Source organism: Manis javanica, chromosome 7 (genome assembly GCF_040802235.1).
Source record: "Manis javanica isolate MJ-LG chromosome 7, MJ_LKY, whole genome shotgun sequence".
In the NCBI taxonomy this organism is placed as follows: Eukaryota; Metazoa; Chordata; class Mammalia; order Pholidota; family Manidae; genus Manis; species Manis javanica.
Genome location: NC_133162.1, coordinates 24,859,441 through 24,886,566, shown reverse-complemented (window position 1 = coordinate 24,886,566; position 27,126 = coordinate 24,859,441). Strand labels below are relative to the sequence as shown.

General features: G+C 40.7%; 1 protein-coding gene and 2 long non-coding RNA genes across 8 annotated transcripts in view; 2 read left to right on the top strand and 1 right to left on the bottom strand.

The window, feature by feature from the left end:
• The window catches only part of NT5C2 (5'-nucleotidase, cytosolic II), a 146,945-nt gene that overhangs the window by 76,434 nt on the left and 43,385 nt on the right, over nt 1-27,126 (bottom strand). For 2 of the 6 annotated variants that reach the window (XM_037001340.1, XM_037001341.2), the window contains exon 1: nt 8,951-9,031. The exons of 1 other annotated variant lie outside the window; for it this stretch is intronic. The gene's annotated coding sequence lies outside the window, so the exon portion shown is untranslated. 3 more of the 6 variants (XM_073240487.1, XM_037001338.2, XM_073240488.1) reach the window with 3 other exon arrangements.
• LOC140850361 (uncharacterized) lies at nt 8,509-10,198 on the top strand. The gene is made up of 2 exons (XR_012133055.1): nt 8,509-8,618; nt 9,938-10,198. It is a non-coding gene; the product is annotated as an uncharacterized lncRNA (long non-coding RNA).
• LOC140850567 (uncharacterized) lies at nt 17,866-21,611 on the top strand. Its single transcript, XR_012133506.1, has 3 exons — nt 17,866-18,643; nt 20,004-20,073; nt 21,060-21,611. It is a non-coding gene; the product is annotated as an uncharacterized lncRNA (long non-coding RNA).

The following is a 27,126-nucleotide window of genomic DNA, read 5'->3' as shown; positions in this document are numbered from 1 at the left end:
ATATGAATGAAAAGGAAAATTTCTGAATGGTTTCTTCAGATTTTCTCACCAGCCTGAAATTTATTTTAATTTTCATAAATACAACCTTAATTGCATATTACACATATTAAGGAGGTTTTAGTTTATGGAAAAAGAAAAGTTAAAGCTATATCCTCCATCTGTATGCCTGCTACAGTACTAAATAGGCACATTTTACACATAGCCCTTTACAATGGTAATCCTTAACAGATAAACAAGTAAAACCATGAAAACACAGTGGTCAATTGTTTTTTCATGTGAAACCTTTGTAAGAGTGTATATAAATAATACCTTAATAAAAAAGAAAAAAGGAAAAAAAAGAAAATACAGTGGTCAGTTGGTTTTATCATTATGTTGCAGCCAAGGGTCTCCTCTGTAACACAGCCACAAATCTACTTACTTACAAATGCATTCCCTGGAAAATGAGACAGATCCAAGTTCAGATGAACGGCCTAACTGTACTGCTGAAAATCTAAATAATAGTGTCTCTAGTTAATAGTGCTACCTCTAACTCAAGAACAACATTTTGAAACAGATAGCTTTCAAAGTATTTTTGTAACCTTTGCTCCTTTTAATCATAAAATACACTGAAGGAAATTATATAAAACCTTTTAAGTCGAGGGAGTATCAATTTTTCCAAAAATCAATTTACAAATTATCAAATTTTAAAACTGCTGTATGTTTCATTACCTCTTATCTTTTAGTAGTTCATGACAGTTTTTTGTTCATTTGTTTATTTTTATTCAGAGTTCTTTATATCATTTACCCAAGCCGTACTGCACATTCCACATTCATAGTTTGCAAGTGATGCAGATGGCTAACAAATTTCAACTAATAAAATTGCACTTACATACCCACACATATCAGTTGCTATATTCTTTTACCCTGCTTTCTTCTTTTTTTGGACATTAACACTTCCAGACAGAATATATTTGACAGTTTGCATACTGTCAATCCCTTCTCTAAAATATAAGCTCCATGAGGGTGAGACTTGTTTTGTTTGCTGCTGTATCCCCAGTTCCTTGAACAGTAGACTTGATACATACAGGCAGAAATAAATGAACTCCAACCTCTACATTTGCAGCACTTTGCTTTTCAGAAGCTAATTCTGATGTAAGTCCAAAAATGCAAGAATATTATCCAAGTTCCCTATAATGCTCTAAATGGATCTTGTGTGAAGTCTTACTCTTTGTTCAGAAACATGTAAGATTCTTGGCTTGATAAATGTAATACTTTGCTGGTATTTTGACATCAGGCCTTGGAACAAAAGGTTCCTTGTTCTCTGATGGAAAATAACAAAACTGAGAAGGCACCTTGTCAAGTGACAAATGCAGTACCTGTTGCTTTGACAATTTGTTTTTCTCCTTCAAGCAAGAACATACTCCAACCTCTAGTCTGAAACTGTAACTGGAAAATATAATTTTGTATGTTCCTTCAGTTTCAATAATATACAAAAAAGACATGAATTTGCTATGTTCTCCTGAACATTCTACTGCGGCTACTCCTAGAGTCCATTACCTCTGCAGTCTCACACAGAATGCTGTTTGTTCTACATCAACGTATGAAGGTTGCTTCTGACTGAATGTTTGGAGCAATACCAGACTTTCAGCAATAACATAGTTATTGACACAAAGGAATAAGAAAGCATGTAAAGAAAGTATTTTAAATAATTGAACTTGAGCATATGAATCCTTTTCTTCAAAACACTCCTACAATTAACTATGGTTTTTCAAAAGCATAAAGGTAACAGCTGAACAGTTTTTATATTCAACCAATATATAATACTTTGCAACTTCAGTAATAACTCTTGAATATTCTTTTAAAAGCAGGTAAAAAATTCTGCCTTTATTTTAAAAAGAGCTCATTTTCTTATCAATGAACTCTTGGCTCACCATTAACTTTATTTCAGCTGTTTTCTTCCCTCTTAAAAAAATAATAGACATAAAAATCAGAAAGGCAGAAATAATCAACATAGTACTTCCATTTTTTCTGTATATAAATTCATATTTATATTTTAATCCACTTGATAAAAATTCAGAGATACACATAAGTTCAATGCTTTAATAACAGCAGCAGCTAACATTTATTGAGTTAAATAACTTGGCCAAGGTCATAAAATTATACTTGTGGTGAAAAGTACAGATTCTGGAACTATACTGTGTTGGGGTCAAAACCTGGCTCCAAAACTAATCAGCTCTATGCCTGAGCAAATTATACAATCACTTCAGTTTCTCCCACTCCAAAATGGCCAGAGTTGGAACATGGATTTACACATTAATAAGTGCAAGGTGACAAGAACAACGGCTAACACATAGTGCTTAACAATTATTATTTATAATGCTAGAGCCCACAACGTTTAATACCTGTGGCCTCTGCACAATGTAATACAGAAGTCCCCTCTTATTCATAGTTTCGCTTTCCACAGTTCCAGTCATGCACTGGTCAACCCTGGTCCCCAGAAGCAGAAGATCCTCCTTCAGAAGGTCAACAGTAGCCTATACCTACATCTCAATGTCTACATCATTCACCTCACTTTATCTCCTATAGGCATTTTATCATCTCACATCAAAATAAGAAGGGTAAAAATGCTAGCATATTTTGAGACAGACCATATTCACATAATTTTTATAAGTCTGCTATTATAATTTTTCTATTTTATTATTAGTGTTAATCTATTACTGTACCTAATTTATAAATTAAACTTTATCAGAAGTTATGTATGTATAGTAAGAAACATAGTATACATAGAGTTCAATATTTATCCATGGTTTCAGGCAGCCACTGGGGGTCTTGGAACTATGCCCTATAGATAAGGAACGACTGCTGTCCTTTATGTTTGGATGAAATGTTACAACAGGTTTCTACTTTCTGAGTCAAAACTTGAGAGTGTTCACTGTGTTCCAAAGGCTACACAATTTCACAATTTTTTTCATATCAACCTAAATATCCACATCTAATCTACTGTCTACAGGGTTTTTTTTTTCTTTAAAGTTCTTAGTTCCACATAGAATTATCTCATCAAACCTACTACAAAAGTGAAAGGGCAAGCTCCCAGATTCCATTTCAGCCAATTGGGACCTGGATCCTATTTCACCCAATTGGAGCTTAGTCCCTCTCTCCCCTCCAGTCAGCAAGAACACCCACCACCCCTGGACCCTGCCAACTGACCAAAGCCATGACTCATCACCCCCCAACTACCCCCAGGCCCAGCCAATCAGCCAGGGCCACGACCATCACCCTCCCAAACCACCCTGGAAACCCATGAAACCTTTGTTCTAGGGAAAACGCGCTCTCTTTCTCTGGCATCTTGCCACTGCGTTGGTGTAGATGAGAGATTGAGCTGGAGCTAGCTTGCTAGCTCGAATAAAGGCTGTTTGCTTTTGCATCGGTGTTGGCTCCTTGGTGGTCTTCTGGGATTCGTGACTTTGGGCACAACAAAAGTAAATAGCTCAAGGCTAAAAATATGGCATTTACTGACCTCAGATTTGTGGAAGATTCCCATGTTTACTCTTTAAGTTAGATCTTGGCCTTATTTACAGCATGATACCAGTTAAATTCTTATAGTTATATCTTAAAATTCTTATAATTTTGATACAGAATGTTTGAGCTATTTCAACCTACACACTTTTACCTTGTTTACCTAGAGCTCTTAAAACATAAGCTAGATATACACATACAAATGCCCAACTAAACTCTAACATGATCAGTTTTAAAAAATTGCCATTTTTCAAGGATAATAGTCAAATACATGTAATACACATCTTTACAGACAAACTAGACAAAATACTATAGAGTAATGGAAATCTGTGGTGTAAAGTGTTTAGACTATAAAAACTCAAAATTTTCACTTTCTATGATGTTCTAGCCCAAATTTAGAATAACAAAAGCTGCCTCTCCTTATGAATTTTATGAAAAACACAATGGTAGAAAAAGAATGTGTAACACTAATGTTAACTGAACATTATATTAAAGGTAGACTAAGCAGAAAAAATAAAAAGCGTCCATAAACCTAAATATGAAAAGCAAAACTATGTAACTTTTAGAAAAAAATAAAGATGTAGAGCTTTATAATGACATCAAGGTAAGGAGGGCTTTCTTGGATAAAGCAACACAGACCATAAAGGAAGAGATGGATAAACTTGATTATGTTAAAATTTAAAGCTTATTCCTGCTTTTAACAGTAATTTTTCAACAAAAACATTTAATCTGAATCTAAACTAAAGGAAATGATCCGACAAATACAAATTGAGGGAGTCTCAGAAAACTGGTCTGGACTCATCAAATGTATCAATATTAAGAAAACAAACAAAAAGCTGGGGACCTATTGTGGAAAAAGTTAACTGAAGGGACATGGCAACTAAATGCATTTCATGATCTCTTGACCAAGGTGGGGTTGGAGAATAGCTCTAAAGGTCATTTTTGGTACAACTGTGAAGTTTTTAAATATACACCAATATTAGATAATAATGTTGCATCAATGTAAACATGATAACTATTGCAGTTTGTAGGACATCCCTGTTTTTAGAATATTCAAGTAGATTTTTTTAGGGTGAAGTGTCACAATATCTGCAACTTTTAAAATAGTTCAGGAAAAAACTTATATATGAAAGATTAAGTAAATGTAACAAAATGTTAATTGGTGAATCCAGGCAAAGGGTAAATAAGGGTACTCACTGAACTATTAATGCACTTTTCTGTAGGACTGAAAATTTTCAAATAAAAAGTTGGAGTAGAAATGTAAAACTTTTGCACATCAAAAAGAGAAACAAAACACTGCGAAGATATTTGCGATACCATCTGAGAGATTATTAGTATAAAGACAGCTACAAACTAATGAAGGATATAAACAGCAACTTACAGAAAAGAAAACCTTACAACAATTTATGGATATAAGGAAGTTTAATCTCACTTATAACCCAGAAAAAGAAAATTAAAATGAAATTTCACTTTATTTTAAATTTGAAAATCTGACAATTAGATGTTTGTATGGATATGGCAAAATGGAAATAACCTGATGATGGGTATTTTGTATTTACTTACCATTTTGGAAAATAATTTGGTATTACCTAATAAAGTTAAAGATCCTCAAACCCTAGAACCTAAGAATTCTCTAGGCTTAGAATTCTCTCATCTAGTAAGCAAGATGACATACTCAAGAATGCTTATTACAGTATTGTTAATAATAGCAGAAAAGTAAAAAAACACCTAAATATGCATAAACAGTTTTATTCATATAACGCAATACTATAGAACTAAAATGAATGAAATGAAGGTACCTCTATTAACATGGATATATATCAAAGGCAATGTTGAATATAAAAGAATCATATGTATGACATGTTAAAGATGAACATATGCACTTAGAGAAACATATGCAAATTAGTAAAAGTATAAAAATACAATGGGAAGGATAATGAATTCATGACCATGTTTACCTCTAGGAGACAGCAAGAGGGGGATAGGATTAGCAAGGATTCATACAGGCCTCAATTACATCTGTAATTTTATCCCTTTGAAAAATATGTAAAAGAGACCACATAATTAGAAAATGGAAAAACACACATACACAAAGTAAAGGTAAACATAATAGTCTATATTTAGATGATTACATTATCTTCTGAATGTTTGAATTATTTCACATTTTAAAATAAAATTTAAATTTATTTAAGAATTTCTTTAATTTAAAGACATTAAAGAAATCCCATGAAACTGAACCAAGCAGCTTTTAAAAACATGCATTCCGCTGGACATTTAAAACAAACATATTAATATACATATACACACACACACACACTTTTTTTTTAGCCATTAAATTTCAGGCACCAGACTCAGTCTCTTTTTCCAAGCAGACCCTGACAGAGCAGGGTTTTATCACACTTTTAACAATACTTCACAACCAAGAGGGACATAGAAAGGTAGGAACAAATAGTTCAACACCCTCCAAGTCAATTTAATCCTTCTGATTCTGTATTCTGCCTAAAGAGAGGGCAGTTTTGCTGCACTGCTGGCAATTTTGCTATTTTTATTGGCTTGCTGATAAGATTGTTCTTCCAACAAAAAAAACAGCCACTGCAAATTTTTATAAGCAATCACAAAACACAAAATTCAAACGGTTAAAAGTTGCAAGATTTACTGCATAAAATGGTAAAGACCTTAGCACTCCATAACAATTTGCTATTAACTTCTTTAAAGCCGTAACTTTTTCAGGTCTGAACCTAAAAAACAAAACAAATACCAACTATTTATTTAAAAAGTTATCTCACTTCATTAATTCTGCTCTATCTGCAAAAAATTCGTGTAACATATCTTGTAAAAAGCTTATCAGAATTTCTCTCCAGCTTTATCTCCTACTATTGCTCTACCAAACCCTTTTAGTGAGAGCATTTTATTCCTTAAACTCTAATTATGTCAATTTTTGCACCTTCTCCCTACTCTTAAGTATGTCCCTGTCTATGATGTTTTCCCTGATCTCACCAACAGACAGTAACCTCTCCACTCTGAACCAAGAAACAGTATTAAACCAGCATTTATGGAGAACTTAATGTATGCCAGTATTGCTTCAATGGAATTATCCCATTTAACCCACATAAACTTGTGAAATTTGCTCTGTTTCCCTTTTTCACAGTGAGAGAAACTGAGTGAGGCTCTCAAGGTTAAAGTTCTCCAAAGCTGCACGGATGGTAAGTGGCAAACCAGGTCTCAAAACCAGACTACAAAACCCAGGCTCTTCAACAGATACGATGCTGTTTTCTGGTTCGAAGTTTTAGCCTGCCTTTACTGTTTATATTTCACTTAACATATGCCCTGTAATATTTAACATTTTATGTTTGTGGATGTTATCTCAGCAGCTCAAAACACTACATTCATTCAACAAAAATGTACTGAAAGCCTCGTATGCATTTGAGCCTCTACAAATTTAGAGTAGATGAATTCTCTACATACACCAACTTCCCAGATATGTCAGTACAAAATTAATACATACACAGCAATCTTATCTACATAAAAACTATGTTTGGATAAGAACTGGAAAAGAGCACTATTATAAAAAATACGATATTTGGTTTTTTACTATTGCATTGAAAAAGAAAAGTTGTAGATCTTTTGGTAAGAGAGTTAAGCAATCAAGACATACTCCAAAAACACACATTTTGTGTGTTCCTTTCTTTCCCCATAAAACAGTAGAAACAGCCTAAAGACTGATGTAAGTACATCCATCCTCTTAACATTCCACTGTAATTTGGTTTTCTTTGGAAGATACACTTAATGTTACCAGTAAGCCCTGATGATACCATAAATATCTATATAAATCCTAACAATTATAAACTTTTGGAAACTTGTAGCTGACTGCAATTTTCATACCATGGAATCAAATCTAAGAACTGAATGAAGCCTTGCAGACCATCTCCTACAGCCCTCTCGTTTTACAGATCAGTTGATTACTAAATTCTAAAATCTAAATTGGTTTAATGAGAGTAATGCAGCAACCCATAGTGCTAAAATGTAGTGGCTTATATCCCAATAAGAATGCATTTCAGAAATAAAGTCTGTGTGCTACCCATCAGCTCAGCATGTATAGTTTTGATTTTAATTACTAACTAGTTGTATCTTCTTGAACTTAACCTCTTCAGGCCTGGATGTCTTTATCAGGATAAAGTCTAACCATTTCTGGAAAGTGTCGTAGTAAATATCTAAAAATAAACCCTAATAACATTAAGTTTCCATAGTAAACGTTACTGTTCCAATATTCTCCCTTTCACATTACAGGCAGCAGTTTGCATACACTGCTTTAGGAGGCAAAAAGAAGTGTGTAGACATGAAACAAGTACGGTTCAACCAAGAACCTATGCGCACCCGGACACGTACACGCGCGTGCGCACACACATATACCACCCTATATTGGTGACTAGAAATTGCAGAGAACGGTACTTTACAATACTGCATCTCGCAAGCATAACGGCCCTAAAGCCGACAGCATGGAAAAACAACATATCTGACTGACACCAAGCTCTACCAACTGATTTAAAAGCTGAGGCCTACCGTTGTCAATCCCCACCCCCTCCCCAAACGTTCTGCTTACAACTGACGATGCAGGCCTCCGAGCTGCATCTCACCTCAGCTCTCACTGGCTCCAGGGATCCACAGGAAAAGGAAAGGAACAGACCGCCACCGGACAGCTGACCCCTGACTTCGAAGCTATTTGGAAATAACGAGCTTTTTTTTTTTTTTTTTTTTTTGAGGAGGCTTGCAATTCGTTGTGAGCTTTCCAGGAAGTGTTGCAAACAACAAAACTGGCATATGGGCTATCAAGTTGGCAATTTCTAATGGTTCTTGCTAAAACGCGGTCAGCCTTGCATCCTACCACAGTGGCCGCTGTTCCTCCGGGTCAAACGGGAACGCGCAGAGGTGAGGCCCATCGAGAGGGGCGGAAAGGCTGGCCTCGGGTGCGGACGGGAAGAGAAGCCCGACGTCGGCCGGAAAAAATAAGAACTGAGTAAAAGGGTGTTCGTCTGAGGCGGGACGGGGCATGCAACCACGGGTGAGAGAAAAGCACGGAACGCGGCGAGGCTTGCTCCGGGGTGGCCGAGGGCCGCGCTCCGAGGGTAAGGCGGGTGCCGGTGAGCCCCCCCGCTGGGAAACAAAGGCGCGAGCGTGACGCGGGGCCAAGGGCGTCGCCACGGCGCGGAGGAAGGGGCTGCGCCAGGCGGGGGCGACCCGGGGCTGGGGGCGTGCAGAAACGCGGACGCAGGGTCCGCTGGCGCCCGGACCAAGGAGAGGGGCCTGAGGGGTGCGGCGGTCTGGGTGGGGCCGGGGAGGGGGAGGCGGCGACCCCCGCCCCAGGTCGCGCGCTGGGCCGCACGCCCCCTTCCTGGCTCCCTCGCTTGCCGGCCGGCCCGCTCCTTCCCCGCGCGTCCGCGGGTCCTGCCGCACTCACCAGCCCCGCCGCACGGCAGCGATCCTTGCGTGTAACTGCCGCAGCCGCTAGGCGCGCGCTCCTCCCGCCCGCCGCCCCGGCGCCGCCCCCAGCTTGCGCCCAGTCAGGGACCGGCGCGCTGTTGCGTACCCCAGCTCCGCCGCAGAACACCGCGGCGTCGCTCCCTGGCTGCGCTGCTGGACTGAGCCTCTCGGTCCGTCTCGCGGGTTTGGGAATCTTCACACAAACAGTATCAGTTGTTGCCGAGCTGTTGGTGACGCACGTTGACAACCATTCCATCGCCTTTAGGTCTCCAATCCTTGGCCTTCTGCCCTGGCGCCTCAATAAAGGCCAGACCACCTCGCGGTGCTTCTCCGTGTATACCGGGGGAGGGGTTGGAGTAGGGGGAGATTCTTTTCACAGTCACGGAATATTCTAGACTAACGGACCTCAAGGCTCCTCTGGTCCAGATCCCCATGTCACTCCTGAATCCCACTGATGACTGAAAGTACGGGCTTTGGAGTTTGTCAGAACAAGTTAGAATCCCAGTTCTACCACTTACAAATTATACGAGATTGGGTGAGTCCACCTGACCTCACTATACCCAGTCACCTCATCTGTAATGCAGAAATAGATAACAATAGTGCCTACTCCTTAGGCTGTTGATAGGATGAAATAAGATAATAGAGAAAGGTCCTCAGCACAGTCCTGGCACATAGCATTCAAACATGTTAGATATATCAAGCCATCCACCACCAGTTTGCTCTGAAAGATGGCTCCTCAGCGACAGAAAGCCCACAATGTTCAGAGCAATACATTCCTTGGTCTCAGCAATACATTGCTTGGTCTCTAACCCTAACCCTAAAGCTAACCCTAGTTGTAGTGTTTAACTAGTAAGTAACTAGATGGAAGTGTTTCTGAAGCTCCCATTCTCTGGCCCAAATTCTATCTCTTGGAGTTTTAGGGGAAAAAACAGGTCTAATCTCTCTTCAACCTTCTACTTTTCAGATACTTGAAGACTTCTGCCCAAGGTCTTCTTACCTGAAACCATGATCTCCCAATCCTTCCATTGTTCTTCCTATGCCCTGGTTTGAGGGTCTTTGTCCTTACTCTTCTATGCACCTAGATTTTTTTATTGTGGCTCCTTTGGAGCATGTCACTCAAGCCTGAACCAAATGCCTGTGGTACCATCAAAGCAAAACAGGCCGTAGCTTCCTCCTTGTAGGACTTAACTGCCTTGCGTTCATGCAATAAAGTTCTTGGCACCTGCAGTATTGACTCACTGAGCTTGTAGTCAACTAAAACTTCCAAGACTTCTTAGTAAGTGCTCTGCTAGAGCATTTCTACCCTCTCTTGTGTTTTTGAGCCAACTTAGTTCAGGTCAGCTGAGGACAGGCCTTGGGCCTCTCACCTAGATTTTTCAGGATCTGTGGGAAAAAGGAATGGGAGTTGGGTTCCTTTAGTCTAACACAACCTTTAAACTAGATGCATATGGAAAAAAGCCAAGGTTTGTGTCTAAAGACCAAGGTACTGAATAAATATATTATATATATATATAATGTGATCTCAACTGAGCAAAAAAGTATGCATGTACACACAGAGTATGTTAACAGTGGTTTTCTCTTGGTAACAAGACTTGGAGTGGTTTTTCTTCTTTATAATTTCCATAAATTTCCCAGATTTTCTACATTGTTTTATATTACTTTTAAAATCAAGAACTTTGTTTCAAAAAATAAATAAATCAGAAGAAAATAATTTTAAAAATCAGAGAGATGGACTAACAAAAAAATGGGAAGCAAAGTTAAGAGATAACAGCCTAGGAGAAAACATTTGTAATATATTTTTTAAAATTTGTGTCTAGAACATATAAATGACTCTTAAAAAATCAATAAGGAAAATAATCTTGTAGAAAAATGGGGAAAAATATAAATAGGCAAGGAAATACAAGTTGCCAATCAGCACAAAGAAGATGCCAAACCTCAGTAGGAACCAAGGAAATGGAAATTAAAACTGAGGTTGGTAACAATTTCAAGCTTCATAATAGTAAGAGAATGTAAATTGGAATTGGTACAGCCACTTCATAGAGCAACTGAACATGTATTAAATCCATGTCTCAGCAATACCACTTCTAGTTATCCGCCATAACTCCATGTGCATATGGGGATATGCACAAGGATAATTACTACAGTATTGCTAATAAAGAAATTTGGAATCACCCTAAATACCCACCAACAGAGGAATGACTAAATAAAATGTAGAATACTCATATAATGGGATTTTGTAGAGAATTTAAAAGAAGTGATTTTGATCTATATATTAATATAAATGTATCTCAAAATCATATTGTTGAATGGAAAGAGCAAACTCCAGCTTTTTATATGTATATATATATATATATTTGATATTTTTTAAAGAATTCTTCCCCAAAATGCGTAACTTCAGTCTAATCATGAAAAAATTCATCAGACACACCTAAATGGAGGGATATTCTACAAAATACCTGGCCTGGACTCTTCAAAAGTATTAAGATCATGAAAGCCAAGATAAGACTGAGAACTGTCACAGACTGGAGGAGACTTAAGAGACAAGACAACTAAATGCAGTGTGGGATCCTGGAACACCAGGAAGGCATTAGTGGAAAAACAGGTAAAGTTCTCATAAAGCTTATAGTTTAAAGTATTGTAGCAATGTTAATTTCTTAGTTTTGATCAATGAGCCAGTTATGTAAGCTGTTTTTATTAGGAGAGCCTGAGTCAAAGAAAGGTTTACCAAAGCTTTCTGTACTGTATCCTTATAACTCTTTGTATATCTAAAATTATTTCAAATAAAAAGTTAAAACACCAACATAAATACTGTTATTTGTTGTCATTATTGCTATAGACAACGTTTGTGTCCCCTCTAAATTCATATGTTGAAACCTAATCCCTAATATGATGGTATATTTGGAGGTGTGGCCTTGGTTGGGAAGGTAATTAGGTCATGAAGGTAGAGCCCTTATAAATGGCGTTAGTACCCTTATAAAAGAGACCTCCAGAGACCTCCCTGTCTCCTTCCACTCTGTGAGGACCCAGCAAGGAGATGGCTGCCTCTGAACTAGGATGTGGGCCCTCACCAGCCACTGAATCTGATGATGCCGGTGCTCTTGGACTTTCTCACCTCCAGAACCGTGAGAAATAAATGTCTGTTGTTTACAGGCCACCCAGTCTCTGGGATTCTGTTATACCAGCCCAAACTAAGACAATCACACATGAAGTTCATACATTCTTTTTTTAAACAGATTATAAAGCTACATGCCAAACTCTTATCAAATGTTCTCTCTAAAGACTAAAATTGGGGGTAATGTTCAAAGGGAGTATTAGCTTTAGTTTCAATGTTTTAGAAGATAAATGTACTCATGTATTGCTTTTGCAACCAAAAAAATTTTTTTTAATGCAAAAGAAAGAAAAAGACAGGACATTTTGCCACACAACTTTCAGGAATAGGACAAGCCACGCCAACAATGAAACAACCTTCTAACAAGTTGGGGAGCCTAAAGAAGCAATGAGGAGCCTTAAGTGGCTTGCTTGGGGTCTCTAACTTGATATTGGCTGAAAAGCCGGAGCAGCGTTTGGCAAGGCTGACATCCTACAGTGGCCTTGGATGGCCTCTCACCGAACTTCCTGCCCAAGCACTTACACGGCTGTCCCACCCCTTTGATTAACTATTTTCCCCAGAATCTGAGCAGCATTCACTCATCAATTTTCTCATCCTTAGCAGCTCTGAAAGACATAAACATTGCTCAACACACTGGCCTGCGACCTAGAAACAGCCTCCTGCTGTCTAAAAATCTTTCTCCAAGGAAGCTTTCAGTCTTAGATCCAATCAGCCACCTTGGAGGTCTCTTCTCTTTTTTCAGCCTTCTTTCTCTAACAGCAAAGGGTCATCAGTTAACTGTGATAAATGCCAGTACAAGGCACTATGCGAGGAGACAATCAGAAAACATTCAGAGACAGGACATCTATGTAAGACTCAGGAGCATCTATGTCTCTTCAAAAATATGTACTGAGCTCCTACCATGTGCCTGACACTGATCAATAGAGACATGAGTTTCTGCCCTCCCAGAGGTTTCTGACTGCTTGGGAAGATGGGCTTTAAATAAACAAATAATAATTTTACTACAATTTTCATTAAGTGCTTTGCAGGAAAAGCAGAAGGAGCTACGAGGGAGAAAAAAAAATAGGGGCTAGATTTTGAGGTAGGGAGACGGTCAGGAAACATTGCCCTGAAGAAATAACGTCTCAGCTGAGACCTGAAGGATGAATAGGACTTAAACAGAAAAGTGAGAGAGGGGTTTGCTTGGCAGAGTGGAGAATTCCTAAAAGATGTAATGGTAAGTACAAAAGCCTTAAAGTAGGGATGAGCCTTGTGCTCTTGCAGAATGACCAGAAGCCTAGAGAGAAAGGGAAAAAGTGGCAAAAAGGTCCTGCGAAGAGGCAGGGCCAGATCTCGAAGGCATTGTAGACCATATAAATAATCTGGAATCTTGCCATAAATTCACCGGAGAGCACAGCTGACCCTTAAACAATACAGGTTTGAACTGTGCAAGTCCAGTAAAATGGGGATTTTTTTCAATAAATATACTAGAATATTTTTTGGAGATCTGCAACCAACCGTTATGTTACCAATTAAGGCTTCCAGTCAACAGGAGGCTTTAGTAGTTAAGTTTTTAGGGAGTAAAAAGTTATACATGGATTATCACTTAAACAAGAGTCAGTGCCAGTCACCCTGTGTTATTCAAGGGTCAACTGTAATTGAGGACATAAAGCAGAAGAGTGGCACGGATCAGATCTGCAGTTTAAATAAATGGAATGTAAACAACCAAGCAATTGCCTAATACATGCATGAAAATTAATTCATTTGAATCAAGAAAAATCTCTTAGGTGCCTGTTGGAAACTTGCTTTGGGTGTTTACAATGTGAAAGACACAAGACCTGCAGCCTTTATCACAATTCATTTTATTTACTGAACACCTACCAGGTGGTAAGCACTGGAGATTCGAAATGATCCCCCACCCACACTTTACCCCAGAGTTGTGAACGTCTACTGGGGAAATTAGGCACTTGAGTAAGATATGAAGAAAGTAGGTCATTATAAGCCCCATGCCAGATCAGTGACCCCAAAGAGCTTCAGAGCTTCAGGAGAGATGGATTTCTGAGGAGACAGAGGAGTCAGAATCAAATGCATAGAAATACTACTTCACTATTAGGATAGCTATAATGGAAATTAGGGGAGATAAGTGTTGGCAAGGATGTACAGAAACTGGAACCCTCCTGCATTGCTGGTAGAAATGTAAAATGGTGCAGCTTCTGTGGAAAACAGTTTGGTGATTCCTCAAAAGCTAAACAGAACTACCACTGACCCAGCAATTCCACTTCTGGGTATATACCCAAAAGAATTGAAAACGGACTCACACAAATACTTGTATCCCAATGTTCACAGTAGCATTATTCACAGTAGCCAAAAGGGGGAAGCAACCCAACTGTCCATCAACATAAGTGGATAAAATATGGTGCATACATATAATGGAGTATTATTCAGCCACACAAATGAAATGCTTGTGCCTGCTACAATATGGATTAACCTTGACAACATTATGCAAAGTAAATTAAGCCAGACACAAAAAGACAAATATGATTTCACTTATGTGAAATAGCTACAATAGGCAAATTCACAGAGACAGAAGGTAGATCAGAGGTTGCCAGGAGCTAAGGGGAAGAATGGAGAATTATTGCTCAAGGGGTACAGAGTTTCTGCTTGGGATGATGACAAACTTTTGAAAATAGCAGTGACGGTTGCACAACTTTGTAAATGTACTTAGTATCCCTGAACTGTACAGCTAAAATTGGTTAAAGTGGCAAATTTTTATATATATATATTTTTAATCACAGAAAAATAAATTCAAAAAACTTTTTAAAAAACGAATCAAACACATCAATAGAACCAGTTCTCCCATATCCACTGGGATCTTTCTAAATTGCCACTTTTCAGTTTCTGGAACCCATGTCCCACATATATTGTTTCCTCTTCCTGAAAAGCACCTTTTGAACTCTATCCATCCTTTAGGCTTTAGAACAAATGTTACTCAGAGAGGCCTTCCCAATCTCCCTACCCTAGCATTTTCTTTCATACTGCTCTGTCCCTTCCCTGCTAGTCCTTTCCCTCAATTGCAATTAAGTATTTGTGCAATTGTGTCTTTTATAACAGCCTCCACATTAGGCTGTAAGCTCCAGGAGGGCAGTGTCTGTCTTGTCCACTGAGAAGGGATACAGCACTTTGTCCAGGATCTGGCACACTGGGGGTTCCATATATATTTTTAAATAAATAAATGAATGTGATGGGAATATGAGTGCCCACATCACTAATTATCAGGGAAATGCAAATTAAAACCACAATGAGATATCACCTCACATCGGTTAGGATAGCCAACATCCAAAAGACAAGGAACAACAAATGCTGGTGAGGATGCAGAGAAAAGGGAACCCTCCTACACTGTTGGTGGGAATGTAAATTATTTCAACCATTGTGGAAAGCAATATGGGGGTTCCTCAAAAAACTAAAAATAGAAATACTATTTGACCCAGGAATTCCACTCCTAGGAATTTACCCAAAGAAAACAAGATCCCAGATTCAAAAAGACCTATGCACCCTGTCTTGCCAATGGGTTTCAGCCCCAGGCAAGTTCTCTATGGATTCAGTGTGACCAAAGAAATTGACAGCAAAACGTTCTTTGGGGTGAAAGGTTTATTACCCGGCTTGTTCTCCCGGCAGTAGGTTGAGCACTAACATCTCTGCCTCTGCTCAGAGCACTGAGCTGAGCTCTCTATATAGCACAATAATAGCTTATTGCCTAAAGGTGTGAAAGCGGTAGCCTAGCAACAGGCCAGTTACATCATCAGGTGGTTTAAGTTCAGTGAGGATCCTGGCCATAGGAACCCCAACTTCCCCATAACCCCTATGTTTATCATAGCTTTATTTACAATAGCCAAAATATGGAAGCAACCCAAGTGTCCATCAGTAGATGAATGGATAAAGAAGATGTGGTACATATACACAGTGGAATATTATTCAGCTATAAGAAGAAAACAAATCCTACCATTTGCAGCAACATGGATGGAGCTAAAGGGTATTATGCTCAGTGAAATAAGCCAGGCAGGGAAAGACATGTACCAAATGATTTCACTCTATAACAACAAAGCAAAACTGAAGAAACGAAACAAAAGCAGAGTCATAGACTCCAAGAAGGGACTAGTGGTTATCAAAGGGAAGGAGGTGAGGAGGGTGGGTGGGGAGGTAGGGAGAAGGGAATTAAGGGGCATTATGCTTAGCACACATAATATAGGGGGTCACGGGGAAGGCAGTATAGCACAGAGAAGACAAGTAGTGACTCTATAGCATCTTACTACACTGATGGACAATGACTGCAATGGGTTGGGGGGGTCTTGATAATATGGGTGAATGTAATAACCAGAATGTTGCTCATGTGGAACCTTTATAAGATATATCTTGTATGGATAAGGTATATCAATGATATCTTAATAAAAAGAATAAAAAGAGAGACCCCTCCTTGACCACAAACTCTAAGTTCTTTCTATCAACATAATTAAAATGTATTAGAACACATGCAGGCCTTCTAGACCAATAATCATTGTCAAGAAAGGATGTAGGGAAAATGAAAGATTTTATGACTAGGATCCTCACCTGATCCTAAACTACTTGATGATGTAACTGTCCTACTGATAGGCTGATGCTTACACGCCTGTTGGCAATGAGCCATTATTGTTGGTGTTACTATATAAAGAGCTCCGCCCAGTGCTCTGCCCAGAGACAGAGACAAGCTTGCTGCATGCAGACTGCCTCAGAGGCAGACGTCATTACAGCACTCGATCTGCCACTGTGACAATAAAGCTTGGTATAAACCCTTTACCCCTAACATTCCGTTGTTGTTACTCAGTGTCACTGAATAATCCAGAGTGAACTTGCCCAGGGGCAATTCTCCTCAAACAACACAAAGGATCATACACTGGTAATCAGATGTTGTCCCTGGGTTTGGGATGGAGAGGATATCTGAGCAAAACTGGGATTTTTGACAGGGAAAAGGGGTAGAGAATGGATGCTAAGTAAGCAGTCAATACTGTCCACTACAACTAGCAAACCATACTACCCAGACCTTGAGGTACAAGTGTTAGGTTGGAGGAAGGAAAAATAAGGACATGCAAACAGAACAGAGATGCCATAGGGGGAGAACAGACCAGACCCCAAAGTCCATGCCTTATATGGAAAGGGGACAGCTCTTCCTGAATTCCATTCTTCTGATGCGCCAACTAAGACCTGGATGTCAGCCTCCTCCCTCTTGGAAGGAAGGAAAGTTTCTAGTTGTCTATTATGTCACCTTTAGCCAATCATACCTCTCCACGCCCCCTAGGATAGCTTGCCCACTCCTCCCCCTCCTAATCCCTTATAAGCCCCCACCTCCCTGACCGAGTGTGACTTCCCTGGCCTGTTTCAGGTCACGGAACATCACCAGGGAGTGGCATTCAAATAAACTACCTGGCCCTTTGTTGCCTCTCTTCGCCTGCTTATTTCAGCTAAAATTTATCTTACATTTGGTGCCAAAAAACCTGGGAAGGAGTGTGAGTGCGAAGCCCCAACCGGCCACTGGTGGCTCTGCCCCCTCTATCCCTGACCCTTTCCTCAGACTGCTCTCCGCTATATGGACTATTTACTGGTGAGTCCCTCAGTTTCCCCCGGTCTGTTTCCCTCCCTAACTCCGTTTCACCTGATCCATTAGAAATCATACGTACGTCCAGGTGGCCCACCCTCTGCGGGCATCCGGCCTGCCCCTGGCCCTGCGGTATGGGAGATGTCCCTATCCCAGGCCCCAGGATGTCTTCGGGCATCCGGCCCGCCCCTGGCCCTGCAGTGGGGGAGACGTCCTTCACCCAGGCTCCCAGGACGTCTTCCCTGACTTGGTGCACTTGGGATGCTGGGTGCTCCTCTCAGCGGGATTAGTTGGGGAGTGGCACAGACATGGAGAACCAGCCCTCAAAAGTAGAGGCTCAGACCCCGCTGTGGTGTCTCATTTCTAATTTGGCTACTCTATATTTGTCCCGGGAAGTTTGCAAATAGAAGCTAGTCTTTCTTTGCTCTGAGGCCGGGCCTCAGTATCCCTTGGACAATCAATCTCGCTGGTCCCCTGAGGGAACTTTCAATTTTAGCCTCCTCACCACCTTGATTAATTATTGCCACTGGAGTGGAGAGTAGAGTGAAATCCCATATGTGCAGGCTTTTTGGACTTTGCACTCCCGTCCAGACCTTTATGTTGTGTTCAATGACTCAGGTTCTCCTGGTCCGATCTCCAGTTAAAGATTGTCAGCCTCTTACTCTGCCCAGTCCTTCTTCCTTTTCAGATCTGCCAGAAGACCTCAGGCGCCCACCTCCCTCAGCTCACGATCCTCTCCCCTTCTCTCCACCACCATCTTTAAGTCCTTTGTCTTCACACGTGTCGCTGCCATCTTAAAGTCCTGCATTCTCAACCATGCCGTTGTCCTGCTCTCCTCTTCCTGTGGCTGCACCACCCCTCCCTCTCTCCTTCCACCTTTACCACCCTCTTCCCCCACCAGAACGCACTCCTCCCACCCTCTGGTTCTAGAAGCTGAAGAGAGGGAAGGCAATTAGGTATCAGTGACTCAAGTCTTTATATCGGTTTGTCTGTCTGTGTATATGTTTTTGTGTGGGGGGTGTTGCTGACTGTAGTCGTCGTATCTCAGTTTATGTGTTTGTGTGTCTAAGTGTATAGATGAAAAATATTTTATTTAAAAACAAGCGCTTGTGAAAATTGGGCATTCTAAAACTTCCAGAAAATCTGATAAAAATATTAAGCATTAATGCTAATTTGAGTTTGGCTGAGGTGAGCATGTCCTTTATCAGCTGCCTAAGTTTACCTAAGGTCATTTAAGTCAATGTTGTCTCTAAATCTTTTAAGAATAAAATGCTTAAAGGCTTGGCTTTGTCTAATATTCAGTAAAGGTTTTGTAAGTAATCTAGCATAGTTGCTAAAAATAAGTAAACAAGCCTAGCAAATAAATATCTTAATAATAATATTATATTAATGTATAACAGTGTATATATATGCAAACAGCCTGAGAATTTTTGTAGTAACCAAAATTCTTAAAGTTTGATAAATTATATAGACATATTTTGTGCCTAATAAGAAATTGTGCTATAAAGCACATTTCCAAAAATAATAATATACATTCATAGATGTATCAATCTGAAGAATGCTAGTGTAACAGTTAACAGTAGCCTATTTTTCAGTGTTCACTGAAGGTTAAAGTAATAATTTTAAGTTCTAATCAAAACTACTTAAAGTAGCAAGGAAAACATTTCTGCATGCTAAAAGATATGTCTTTTGATAAAAGAAAGTTATAAAAAGTTTGTAGAAGAATTTAATATGGTCATGCTAAATAAAATTAAAGCAAATGAGTCTCAGTACCAAGTACACAGCAAAATTAGAATTTTGTTTTCAGTTAAAAAGACAAAGTTTTCTTAACTGTTAGTCTGCTCTTAATATTGAAAGATTGCAGAGAGTTCTTCTAAATGTTTTATCAAAGCAGTTTCTTATCCTTATAGTCTCAGTGAGTTGTCGGAGTCTTTAAGAAAATGAGATCTTAATATTAAAAGGACTAAAAGCTAAACTTTGCTAACAACTGTGTAACCTTCTTTATTTGCCTTTGAAGTACTTTATTGTCATTCTAGTTAACTGGGTAAGTATTGCTTCATGGCAACCTATAATCCTATTTATGCAAGTGCCAAAGAAACTTTCTTCTTCAAATTCAAAAAGGTACTTTTACCTCTAGTTAACTCTGATATTTTCCAGAGGGCCCCTGGAATGTGTCAGAAGAACTTTTTCTTATTGGAGAAAGTATTTGGCTAATTTAACTTATTTATCTGATATATAATTACCTGCTTAATTACCTAGAAAGCGCTGTCAAAAAGAATAATACTAAACTTTGTTACTGAATGTTTTCTGTTACAGAAATATCAGAATTTCCTTATGTCAACTGTCTTACAGTAAGCTCTCATCAGATCTTTAACCATTGTCATTTGTAAGTCTTTTATTATTTACAGTCATTGTTTTATTACTCTTAAGCTAGTAAAAAACTAGATTTCAACAGAACAAGTATTAGTTACATAGGATTAAGTAAACTAAGGAAGATAATTTTGTGGCTTTTTGTTTCAAATGTTGTTGATAAAGTGTTTTAAGCTTTTTCTCTTAAGCTGACAATAGTTTAGTAAATGACCATACCTTTATAAGCAGAATTGAAACATTTATCTTTCTACCTGATCCCTCCAGAATTTAAAAACTCTCAATGAGTATTTTTATATTTCATGGCAGTATTTGCATAAGTTCAATAAGAACCTGCTTTCCTTGTAAGAGGACCAATTAAAGACAGATTATACTACCAAGGCTTTGACTGGAATGTCATACCTGAGAGACATGTGCATAAAGCTCAGATATGAACAGCTTTAAGGAACTATGGTTGACTTTATATAGCCAACAAAGCCCCTTGGAAGAACTGGCCTGGTACCTTGCTTACAGGGTTCCCAGCAGTCTTACCAGGTGAGTAAGGAAAGTCACTTCCTGGCAGGTGCAGGAACCTCAAGATGTCTTGGGGACCTCGAGAAGAGAGGAATCACCCAAATCTACAGGTACTGCAGGCAAAACTTGATGGCAAGTCTTACTTGGCTTTCAGGCCTCGAGAGGCCTTTAAAAGTTCAATCTGAAATTCCTTACAAAAAGTTCCAACAAACCACATTTAAAAGAGCCTATGTAATCAATTGCTCTTCTTGCTGCACTTATGCAAATAATAGAGCCAAGTATTAATTATTTTCTTAATCTGGCTACTTGTACAAATAAAGGTGATTTTAGAGAAAAGTACTGTTTCAATAATGCAGTCTTATCTATACTAAATTCTAATACTAGTCATTGAGATGTAAACTTGATCCAGAATTCCAGTTCCCCATAATGGCCTGGCTAATGCCCCTACTGGGCCCCTTAATAACAGTTTGTGGTTACCCCTTGTGTCCTCAGGTTCCTCCAACAGCAGTTAACCCAGATAACCTGGGTCGCCACCAACCAGATGTTACTTCACCATTATGCACCTCTTCCCACTGAACCCCCTCCTTCGGCCTAATACCAGCCTCAAACCCCCATGATGCCCCTTGTCAGCCAGAAGTAGCCAGATCGAGTCATTGCCCATTATGACCAAAAGGCTGGAATGTTAGGTTGGAGGAAGGAAAAACAAGGACATGCGAACAGAACAGAGATGCCATAGGGGGAGAACAGACCAGACCCCAAAGTCCATGCCTTATATGGAAAGGGGACAGCTCTCCCTGAATTCCATCCTGATGTGCCAACTAAGACCCAGATGTCAGCCTCCTCCCTCTTGGAAGGAAAAAAAGTTTCTAGTTGTCTATTATGTAACCTTTAGCCAATTATACCTCTCCAACCCCCTAGGATAGCTTGCCCACTCCTTCCCCTCCTAATCCCTTATGAGCCCCCACCTCCCTGACTGGGTGTGACTTCCCTGGCCTGTGTTTCAGGCCATGGAACATCACCCAGGAGTGGCATTCAAATAAACTACCTGGCCCTTTGTTGCCTCTCTTCGCCTGCTTATTTCAGCTAAAATTTATCTTACAACAATCGTATTCGAAAAATACAAAAACAACACTTTGAACATCCACTAATCCACTTATTCTTAAACCACATAGGGGTAAGAACACACTCTCATCAGCAACAATGGCTCATGACAGCAGAAATATAAGGAAGCCTGCATTCTTGGTAGTGTTCTTTATGCACTACAGTCCCATTTTCCTATAGAGAGAATGGTATCTCCCAATAGTATCAAAGACTTAGTCCTGCATAGCATTTCCCAATTTGGGAAATTTACTTCGGGAGTCCCAAAGTAGTTCTGTAAGTTGTTAATAGATATTCCTTTTTTTAAAAAGTTCCATTCTTGAGGAAATCATGAAAGGCCTACTTAACTCTTAGCACTCAACACAACTTGAGTATGTGACATCATAATTCCTGAGATAGTGCAGCTACTTTTTGTTTCTAAGGCTGGGCCTTTGTAAGCAAGAAAGTGGCTCTGGGTCTCAGACCAAGAGATGAGGTCTCATGCAAAGATATACACAGGGATTTGTAACAGGAATGCATTATTTTCTTCAACCAATGGTTCTCAATCTTTACCAAGAATAAGGATTGCCTGGGGAGCTTTCTAAAAGGCAGATTCCAGGCCCTCTCCTAGTCTTTGGCAGACTAAATTTTAAATTTAAACAAACTCCCCAGGTTATTCTGATGCAGGTGGTCCATGTGTTCTCTGACAATGCTAATTCTACTCATGCCTGCATGTGACAATGTTGCTATGGCAGCAGTCAATCTGAGCCACCTCCTGCTGCCTGCTGCCCAGACAACAAGTGACTTTTCTTGTTCACCAATGCAAGGAGCCATTGTGAAAAAACAGTCGTCTGATAGCAGAAACTATATAACTGACCCAAACAAAGAAACTGACTCAAGATCAGGGACAATAAATTCCTGTCACTTCACCTTCAGAACACAAGTCTCTTACTCCTCTTTCTTGGTTTCACTGCAGATGTCATATACTAGCCCTCAATGACTACATTTCATTGGCATGAATAGGGTGTAGTCCCAGGACCCAGACAGTTTTCCAAGCGGGCCACAAACTGGAGTGCTCCCTTACTGGCACCTATAGAACTCTTGAACAAGTGTCCTATTGGGTTAAAAAAGTAAATAAAATCTTCTCTCATTTGAGGATGGTAGTTGAATTCATTACTTATACTTTCAGAAAACCCAAAAGAGTTATTTTCAACCATTTTTTTTTTAGCCAGATACTATCTGAAGGAAAATCCATGCCAATAGGAGATAATTATTAAGTCCTAGAATCTGCATCTAATACTTGCAGGTGTGGTAAAGAAAATAATGGCCTAATTCTGAGAACCTCCTGTGAGTAAATTACAGTGACATGGCAAAGGAGAATTAAGACAGCAGATGGAATTAAGTTTGCTAATTAGTTGACCTTATATAGGGAGAGTAGCCTGAATTTTCCAGGTGGATCCAATATAATTACAAGGATCCCAGAATGTAGAAGAGAGAAGGATAAGAGTCAGTGTCAGAGGGGCACTGTGGGGAAAATAGAAGTTCCTATGACCAGGATCCTCCACTGACCCTGAACTATTTGATGATGTAATTGGCCTACAGCTAGGCTAATGCTTCCATACCCGTTAGCAATGAACTATTACTGACTGAGTCCCTATACAAAGAACTCTGCCCAGTGCTTTGGGTAGAGGAAGAGACAGAGGTGGATTACAGACCTGCAGACTGCTGGCTGCAGACATGATTCTAGTGCTCGGCCTACCATTGTGAGAATAAAACCAGGTGTGGAGAAAGTGACAGTTCCCATGGCCAGAAGTCTCACCTGGCCCTGGTACGCTTGCTTACTACACACATGTGGGCAATGTTGTTACTCAATTATATACAGAGCTCTGCCCAGTGCTCTGGACAGCTGCATTGGCTGCAGGGCTGCACGGCTGCAGGAGAGCAGAGACTGGAGTGGTAGCAGTGCCAAAGGAAGAGACTGAGAGTGGCTGTTGGGGCAGAGAGGCCCAGAGGCAGAGACTGGCTTGCTGCATGCAGACTTGCTCTTAGTGGACGGGATTCTAGTGATTGACCTGCCACTGTGGGAATAAAGTTGGGTATAAACCCTTTCACCCCAAGAATGTTCCATTGTCATTTTTTTCAGTCTCATTGAATCCATAGTGAACTTGTCCAGGGCTGAAACCTACTGGCAAGACACCAGGTATAAACCCTTTTACCCCAAGAAGGTTCCATTGTCATTTCTTGGTCTCACCAAATCCACAGTGAGTTTTCCTGGGGCCGAAACTCTCAGGCAAGAAAATTGGTGTAGTTGACAGGATTTGCTGTAGACCAAAGAATGGAACAGGCTGCTCTCATGGGAGGGGTGCTTCAGTGGTCTGCCCCTATGGACAGGGAGACATTCCAGTGTTCCCCAGTGGGCATGTGGTCTGAGGTGGCTTGCCTCCTAGAAGACTGGGTCCCTCCCCAGGACTGGGGGTAGGTGGAGGTGATGAAGTAGAATCAGTTGGAGAGGAGGCAGTAGAATTGGCTCTTGGCATAATAATAAGGTCTTTGAGAAACAGAGTTCCCACAAGGCAATGGAAACCATGGACTAGTTGTTTCTCACAGTATTAAAAAAGGCTACAGATGAGAGAAATGTGTTCCTGCAAGAGACATGAAAATGGTAGCACAATAATACAAGCTGAGAAGTGCTGTGGATTTGTTGAAGAATGAAATGGCTTGCTGCAAAGCACTGTGTAAGAGGTAAAGGCCACGGAGGAGAGGGACATACTCGTGAAGAGGCAAAAGAAGAGGCATGCAAGGTGCTGAGGAGGACGTAAATGATTCTTTGCAGAATGAGACAGTGGTGCAGCAAGGCACTGTGGAAGGGGCAAAGGCCATGAAGGAGAAGGATGTACTCCTGCCAGAAGCACAAGAAGAGGCAGCATGAGAATGCCAGCTGCAGCGCACTGAGGTGAAGGTAAGAGAGGTGTTGAAGACTGAGCTAGCATTGTTGCGAAGCACTGTAGAATAGTTAAGGATGTAGCAGAGGAGGCGCTTGGAGGAGAAAGATGCCTCAGCCCTGGAAATGGAGGAGGAGCCAATGAAGGATGAAGCCTTCTTCTATTGAAAGCCCATCCAGTTGTAGTCAAGAAAATAATGATGCAGCAACTACAGGTTCCTCTGGGAGAGATGCAGCCCCCTCCCCAGGTCATGGAGCACTCTATGCTCCCCCACTATAGTCAAGGTGAGCTGGTGGATTTGGGCTCCTGGTTTCAGCAGAAGACCTTGAAGTGGATATGAGCTTGGCTCCTGCATCTGTGGGATGTGGTGGGGTGGAGGGGAGGGATGGAATTGTCATTTCTTGGTCTCACCAAATCCATAGTGAATCTTCCTGGGGCCGTTCTGTCTGGATCAGAGATGGGAAAGCTGGCTTCCCTAACAGTTCATCCTGCCTTGAGGCAGTGATTACAAAATGCATATCAAACCCCAGAAAATCACACCCTCCTCAATTGGCTTATGGCTACACTTCATGCTGTATAGCCCAATCAGGATGATTTACCATCCTCCCCTGCTAGATGGCAGACAAATGCTGAGCTCCAACAGGTGTTATGGAAGTTAAACATGAAAAATGCCATTTATACTCCAGAGAATTATGGTCCAGATGAGGAGCCCTTTACTGCAGGGAGGAGAAACATGGTGCTTCAAATGGCTCACATGTCACTCTTTGGGTCCCTAGTGGCCATTATGGGCAACCCATAAGTGAGGTTACCCATATGGTAGCAGACTTGGGAGATGCTGAAACAATGATAGTACAGAAGGAAATACAATCCATTACTCAAAGGAAGAGTTTAAAGGGCCCCATGAAGGTCATGAGGATCCAAATGGGGTTGATTTTATAGGGGCAGGAGCAGACAGAGAAACTGGATGGGAAGTCAAGTAGAATCTTACGGGAGCTATGGAAACAACTGAAACTGGAGCAGCAGTTCTGGCCACTGAGGAGCAAGAAATGGAGGTCAGAGACAGAGCCACAAATCTGGCCTGTGTGTTTGCAAGACTTCTGGAGAGTGAGATGACCTTGCCTGAACCTGCACAGGAAGATGATAGGTACATATGGTTTGACTGAGGGAAGGGACCAGGGGAGGATTGGAGGCCACATGTTGAAGTATCAATTCATTGGTTCCCAGTGAATGTAAATGTGTCCTCGCTCTGGTAGACAGAGGAGCTGAATGTTCACTGATTTATGAAAAACTCTGGGCAGTTTCCCAGGACCCCCACTCTTATAGATGGATATGAGGGTAAGGTTATCAGAGTGAAACAAGCCCAAATCCCATTGGGGATAGGGGGCATCTACCCCCAAAGGAGTATACTGTGTGTATCTCTCCCATCCCTGAGTATATTTTTGGGATAGATATCCCACAGGGCCTATGGCTGCAAACCACTGCAGGTGAGTTCAGACTAAGGACACATGTGGTGAAGGCAGTTCTGAGGGGACATGCTAAGCATCCGTCGACAGCTTTGTCTTCACGTGGGATGGATGGCAATGGACTTTCACTGTCCTTCCACAACAGTACCTTCACAGTCCCACCATCTGTCATGGACTCATAGCACAGGACTCGGCAGCATGGGAGAAACTACCAACGGTGTGGCTGTACCTTTATATTGATGATATCATGTTCACATCTGATTCTCTTTCAGATCTAGAAGGTGTAGCACCTAGACTGCTGCAACATCTACAGGGAAGAGGATAGGCTGTGAATAGTACCAAGATTTAGGGATCTGGTTTGTTAAACTCTTGGGGGTCATCTGGTCAGGTAAAACTAAAGTTATCCCAGAAGCAGTCATAGATAAAGTCCAGGCCTTCCCTATCCTTACAACGGTGGCATTGTTATAGGAGCTTTTGGGTCTTTTAGGCTACTGGAGAGTGTTCATCCCTTACTTGGCACAAATTCTGAAGCCCTGATATCATTTGGTATGAAAGTGTATAGGTGGGACTGGGGTGAGACATGTGCATCTGCTTTTACTGCAGCAAAATGGGCAGTCAAGGCTCTGCAGGTCTTGAGTGTGATAGATCCATCAAGGCCCTGTGAGTTGGATGTTCATGTAACTGAAGACAGTTGTTGGAGTCTCTGGAAGTGGCTTGAATGAATTCACCAACCTATTGGATTCTGGTTGCAACTCTGGAAAGGAGCATAGGTACAGCACATCTTAACAGAGAAATAATCGGCTGCCATGTGCCACATTTTTCTGGCTACAGAGCTCATCACTGGAACAGTCCCAATGAAGGTAATAACCACCTATCTCATCACGGTGTGGGTATGAGACTGGATCCAAAAGCCATGGAGTGGCATGGCACAGAAGCCTACACTGGCCAAGTAGGGTGCATACCTACAGCAGTTAGTAGCCCCTCTGCTCACCCCTTGAGTGAAGAACTCCAATGTTTACTGGGTCCAGTGACACGCCAGTGAAAGGCAGGAAGAATTTTCTTTAGAGCCATTAGTGG